At 43.7% G+C, this 6,223-nt stretch overlaps 1 long non-coding RNA gene across 1 annotated transcript; it reads left to right on the plus strand.

Moving 5' to 3' along the window:
- Positions 1-204: 204 nt before the first annotated feature.
- LOC138760184 (uncharacterized) lies at positions 205-5,933 on the plus strand. Its single transcript, XR_011355493.1, has 4 exons — positions 205-307; positions 592-718; positions 3,266-3,452; positions 5,729-5,933. It is a non-coding gene; the product is annotated as an uncharacterized lncRNA (long non-coding RNA).
- The last annotated feature ends 290 nt before the right edge of the window (positions 5,934-6,223 follow it).

Genomic DNA, 6,223 nt, shown 5'->3' on the forward strand with positions numbered 1-6,223 from the left:
ACAGAGGTGAAAGTTTATACCTTAATTATATGGCATCTAGTATGTGGCACCATTTATCATGAAAAAGTGATTCTGAGGGAGTCACCACTGAGCTGGTGACATTTCTTTACACACAAGCTAATGTCTTGTTCATAAGGAAGATTGAATTCTCTTCACATCTGATAGCCCAAACTCATTTCTATCACTTGGATTGCATACATTGCCACTTCCTAGAACCAGCCTTCACTGAGTCAGCTACTTCCTGAAATCCTTATTGCATTGTGGAAAACAAAAAACCAACAGGGGTGCAAGTTTTTTGCTTCTGCTGGTAAGAATTTTGATTCTAATTCCTTTCAGAATTGAGAACACTATTAAGATACAAGTGTGTTTTCACCAGTAAAAAGAGTAAAATGGTCTTGCCCCGTTTATATAAAGTATTTTAATCTAAAACAGCTGAAAATACAGTGCACTAAACAAACTAGCAGGTGCCCTGTAAATAGAGGGCCAAGAGCTAATGCTTTTGTAGTAATACATAAAAAAAAGGAACAAAATGAAGGAAAGGTGCAATGAATATGTCATGTGATAATGAATTCTTCCTTCGTTTAATCCCAGCAATGAAATCACAGTGGAACTGCCTAGATCTGGATGAACGCTTACAGACATAACAATAAAAATGGCGCCAGGCAAGCTACACTGTGTAGGAATGTCAAAGCCAGCTGTTAAAGATTGTGCCACTTTGGTAAGTAGACACCATTTCTGTAACTGACAATCAATAACACCCCGTATTGTACGAAGAGTTATGAAGAACAATATCGAGAAATCATAGATAGAAAAGATGCCTTCCCACACATCCAAGAATTGGCTGTCTGTAATGTCTCTCAGAGCCTGCAATATCAACAAATAAAAAGCTTCTCAGCATTCTCTCACACCAATTAGAGCTGTTCCTCCTCACTGGAATTGATGTGTGTGCGTCTGTGGTCACAAGCTAATAGTAAGCTGTCAATTGGAAATAAATAAGTGGGTTATTTCATACTTGTTTTGATCATGATGTCTTTAAATTATTGACAGTGTTATAGGAAAGCCTTTACTGTCAGTCTTTGATGCACAGACTCAAAACAACAGTCCTATATCGAGGATAGCAGGAATTCAGTGGCTTGGCTAATTTGCTGAGAAAATGAATAAAGGTAAACTGAGATTTTATATGCAGTGTGTCTCACACCGAGTGTGAGGCTGCCAAAGTATACAGAATGCTGCAGCATTGCTTGGTCAATGGTAAGTGAAGCAGCGACAACGTGCTCCCTTAACTAGTGATAAAAGATAATGCAATTCAAGCAGCTATTTTTTGAAATGATCAATTCCTTTGATATATATGGATAGATAAAATAGGGGATGAATGGCTATTCTGAGTTCATGTCTTCCTTTCTCACCCTCTCTCAGACTGGTTATTGACCATGCATATCCCCAACAAACTATGTCTCCATCATTAGACTGAGCTATATTTAATTAAAAATTCTAGTGATGTCTGTCGCGCAGGTCAAATTGCTTCCGTTGATAAATGTAATAATTCTGGTACGTGTTGCTTTAATTTGCTGTCTATTTATTCATGCAGTAGCAATTAACTTTCATTACATTATTTTGTGTGATTACATTCTTAATTGCTTGTATTAAGCATCCATTTGATATTTATTAATAACCGTACTCTAAAACCAGGCACTGTGAAAATACAAATTGTTCAGAATTTCCACACACGTCATTATAAGCAAAAGCTTAAATGCAAGTTCTTTCAAATATGAACCACGTAGTGATTGCAGACATAATAAGATAGCACTCATGTGACGAGATTGCACCATTTGCTAACTGTTTTGTGCATTTAAATGATGGCATATTCAGTTTATACAATGCAATTCTTTCTGCCTTTTTCAATTGTAGAATAAATTATTTGGACTACACTCTACTACCCTGTCCAAACCTTTTGCAAAGGAAATATATCACTCATCTATTTTACATGGTGCTCGCTATCTGCACGTGGAAAGTCACTCACTAAAATATTTCAGTGGAATCATCTTAATGGTCTTACAATGCGAAGAGAAACCAAGAAAAATCACAGAAATTGAATCTGTTAAGTTTTTCAGAAGCTTACAATATATTTCGAAACAATGCAAGGCTGGCATGTCAAAAGTCAATGATGGCTCAAAAGCTCAGCGTCTAAACCTAGCTAAATTGATGCCAATCCAGATGATTGCTGTTACAGTAGGCAGCGTCATTAGGCTTTGCTTTCAAATTATCTATCAGCCTGTAGGGCTGAGAGATGCTTGCAATGCAAGGTTAGAAGTAAAATGATGGCAGCATATTGATGCTTCACAGACCTCATGATAGTTTCCGTCTGTCATTATTTACGTCTGACTAGACGCGTCATGTCAACTACCTAGAAGGCACTTTTAATATGAAACCCTCTGTTTCTCCTGCTTTTTGCACAACCTGAGCAAGATACCATTATTTCTTTGCTTCAGTACACTTATGCAAAATCCATTTCAGCCTCAGAGCTTTCAATGTATAGGGCAAAACAATGTTTGTGTGCAATTCCATATTTTGCCAAGGCTTTTCAATTTCTCCAGCATGCTTTTAGACCAGAAATATGTTAAAATGATGAGTGAAGAATAATCCAGACTTTTTTTTTTAACAGTTGAAGGCTTCCTGAATAGCGATGGAAAGTTGCAAATCCATTCTGTCTTCAAGAAATATAAAGACAAGGGGGCAGAAATTCAACTATTATTTTGAACAGAACCAAGATGGAAAAGCTTGCACTTACAACATTGCTGGGTGGCTTATTAGACATACTAAGTCACCAAATGAAACAGGATCAAGCCAGTCTAAAGGACCTTTGAGAAAATAGCGAATGGACAGGCCTTAAGCTCCTTCAAACAACGTGGCTTTCCTTCTACCGTCATCAGCTGGGCCCTCACCCACGTATCTTCCATTACCCACACATTTGTCTGGCCCCCTCAACCCCCAAGCACAACAAAGACAGGATTCCCTTTGTCCTTATGTGCCACCCACCAGCCTCAGTGTCCAAATTAAACTCCTCCACCATTTCTGCCACCGACTATATTATCCACCTGCTAGACACATATTCCCCTCTCCTCCTGCAGTGAACTGAAATTCACTGGTGATGGGAGATGCAGATGACTGGCTCCTCTCTCATATATAAACCCTGAGCCCTTCTGAAGACCACTGTAAGACCCTACCCTTTGTTATTTGCTAATAAAAGCATGTGTTCTCCCTCCAGGCATGAGAGCTTTTATTCACGCTACAAAGAACTTATAACAGGAAGATGGAAGCTCAGCTCAAGCCGAGGTGTTCCTGATCAACTCTCTGTCCCCAGATGCTGCTGAGGAGTTTGTTTACTGGCTAGACTGGTTCCAGATCTACCTAAACACTACCAGGGACATGTTCAACATGGATGAACTCAAGAGGTCTGTCTGTTTCAGCTGTGGTAAGAGGGGACACTGGGCAAGGGTCTGTCATGCGAAGGGAACCCCTGGAAAATCCACAGCCTGCACAGCACCCGGCTCTGACTCCAGCCCCAAGCCATCGCCCTCAGCCCCGAACTCACCAGAGCCTACCTGCTGCGCTACTCGCCGAAGGAGCATGGCCATTAAAGTTGGAGTCTATCCACACTTAATATTGACCCCCCCACCCCTTCCACCCCACTTCCCAAACCTTTCTTCGGATTGCAAGTCGATTGCTACGAAGAGCAGGCAGGACAGAGCTGTTGATTGGGAGTTCATAAAATTAGAGACTCAATGCCTGCTCAATGAGAAAATCATTGAACCCAGCACTAGCCCATGGAGGGGGTAAATGTCCACGTCAGCTGCAGGCTCGATTGTGGCTGACAAGTCTGATGCGGAACAGACAGACATGGTTGCAGCGGTTGCAGGGGAAAATTGGTTGGTTGGGGTTGGGTGTTGGGTTTTTGTCAGTGAGGTGGGCTCTGTGGTCTTCTTCAAAGGAGGTTGCTGCCCGCCGAACTGTGAGGCGCCAAGATGCACGGTTTCAGGCGATATCAGCCCACTGGTGGTGGTCAATACGCAGATAAGTTCCACCCCCTCTTAAAATCCACTACTTTTCCCCTCTTGGCTTAAGCCCAAATGGCTTTTACCTATGTCCGAAACCATATTGTGAAAGCCACCATGCATGCGATGGACAGAATGTACCTTTCCAAGTGGAAATGATGCTTTGGACGTGGCTCTGGCTACTACCCTTAACCAAGCAGGAAGGCCGGTGCCATTTTTCTCTCAGGCCTTGCAAGGCCACGAGCTCTGGAATCCCTCTGTGGAGAAAGAGGCTCAAGCCATTGCAGAGGCCATCAGACAGTGGAGACATTACCTGGCTGGTAGGAAATTTACACTCTTCACTGACCAGTGCTCTGTGGCATTTATGTTCAATAACGTCAAAAGGGGAAAAATCAAAAATGACAAGATTGCTAGGTGGAAGATCAAATGTTCCACCTACAATTATGGCATCTCCTATCAACTAGGAGCCCTTAATGACCTTCCAGATAGATGCCTTACCCAGAGGAAGGTGTGCCTCTGCACAGACCAGCCAACTGCGGTCTCTGCATAATGAGCTCTGCCATCCAGGAGTTACCCACATGGCTCATTTTGACAAGGCGCACAATCTGCCCTACTCCATGGAAGATATCAGGGAAATGACCAAGTCCTGCCAGGTCTGTGCTGAGTGCAAGCCACACATCTACTGCCCCATTAAGGTGCTCCTGATAAAGTCATCCTGGCCCTTCGAACGGCTCAACATGGATTTTAAGGGACCTCTCCCCTCTACGAATGGGAATACATTTTTTCTCTCCATCACTGATGAGTACTCCCGCTTCCTGTTCACTATCCCATGTCCAGACACTTCCACTTCCTCGGTTATCAAGGCCCTAGATTGTATTTTCACCCTATTTGGGTATCCCGGCTATATCCACAGCGACCCAGGCTCATCATTTATGAGCAAGGAGCTATGTCAGTACCTGCTGGCAAGGGGCATTGCATCCAGCAGGACTACTAACTACAATCCCCGGGGGAACAGGCAGGTTGAAAAAGAAATCACCATTGTCTGGAAAGCCATCAAATTGGCCCTCAAGTCAAGAGGCCTCCCAGACTCATGCTGGCAGGTTGTCTTACCCATGGTGCTTCACTCCATTTGGACACTACTCTGTACAGTGACAAAGTGACTCCTCACGAGCTTTTATTCAATTTTGAATGGAGATCAGCATCAGGAACCATACTCCCAACCTGCTCACCACACCAGGTCCGGTCCTTCTAAGCAAGCACGTGAGGAGAGGGTGAGACTACTACATGCCAATCCCACGTTCGCCTACATAGAGTATCTGGATAGCAGGGGAGACACTGTCTCTAGCAGGGACCTGGCACACTCCGGAACAGAGAATCCGTTGCCTCAGGTGATCCACAAGTTCCAGAACTCTTTCTCACCATCTCCAATCAGGGCCTCAGGAGATTCAGGTCAGGAGGAAGAGTCAACCCCCACCATCATAGAAACAGACACCCTACCACCCACTGTGCCTCCCTAACAAGGCGACCAGGAGACCCAAGGAGCCCAAGGCCCACCAGTGCTGAGGCGCTCCTCTAGGATTTCCAGGTTCCTGGATCATTTAAATCTCTATATAATTGCATATATTTTAATTTGTGTTTTTTTTTACTGAGTCTGTGTTCTCTGTCTTCATCCACAGACCCTAATTCTGAAGGAAGGGGTGAATGCAGTGATTTAAGATTCACTGGTGATGGGTTGTGCTGATGGCTGGCTCCTCCCCCAGGATCCACCTCATCTCCCCATATATAACCCAGGTTTCCCGCCTAAACCCAGAGCCCTACTGAAGAGCATTGTAACACCTTACCCTGTGTTATAAGCTAATAAAAGCATGTATTCTCCCTCCAGTCATGAGAGCCTTTATTTGTGCTACACCTCCCCTTTACACTTTTGCAGGGTCTGCTCCCTCTGTGTCTCCCTTCTCCACTCATCCTTCCCCATGAAATGTCCCCTTGGCACTACCCCTGTGATGACAGGAGATAGAACATTACAGCACAATACAGGCCCTTCAGCCTTCAATGTTTTGCCGACCTATATATTCCTACCAAAAAAAAACTAACCCTTCTACCCTTTAACCCTCTATTTGTCTTTCATCCATGTGCCTGTCTAAGGACCTTTTAAATGCCCCAGCAAAGCA

The sequence above is a fragment of the Narcine bancroftii genome, chromosome 4 (assembly GCF_036971445.1).
Source record: "Narcine bancroftii isolate sNarBan1 chromosome 4, sNarBan1.hap1, whole genome shotgun sequence".
Classification (NCBI taxonomy): Eukaryota; Metazoa; Chordata; class Chondrichthyes; order Torpediniformes; family Narcinidae; genus Narcine; species Narcine bancroftii.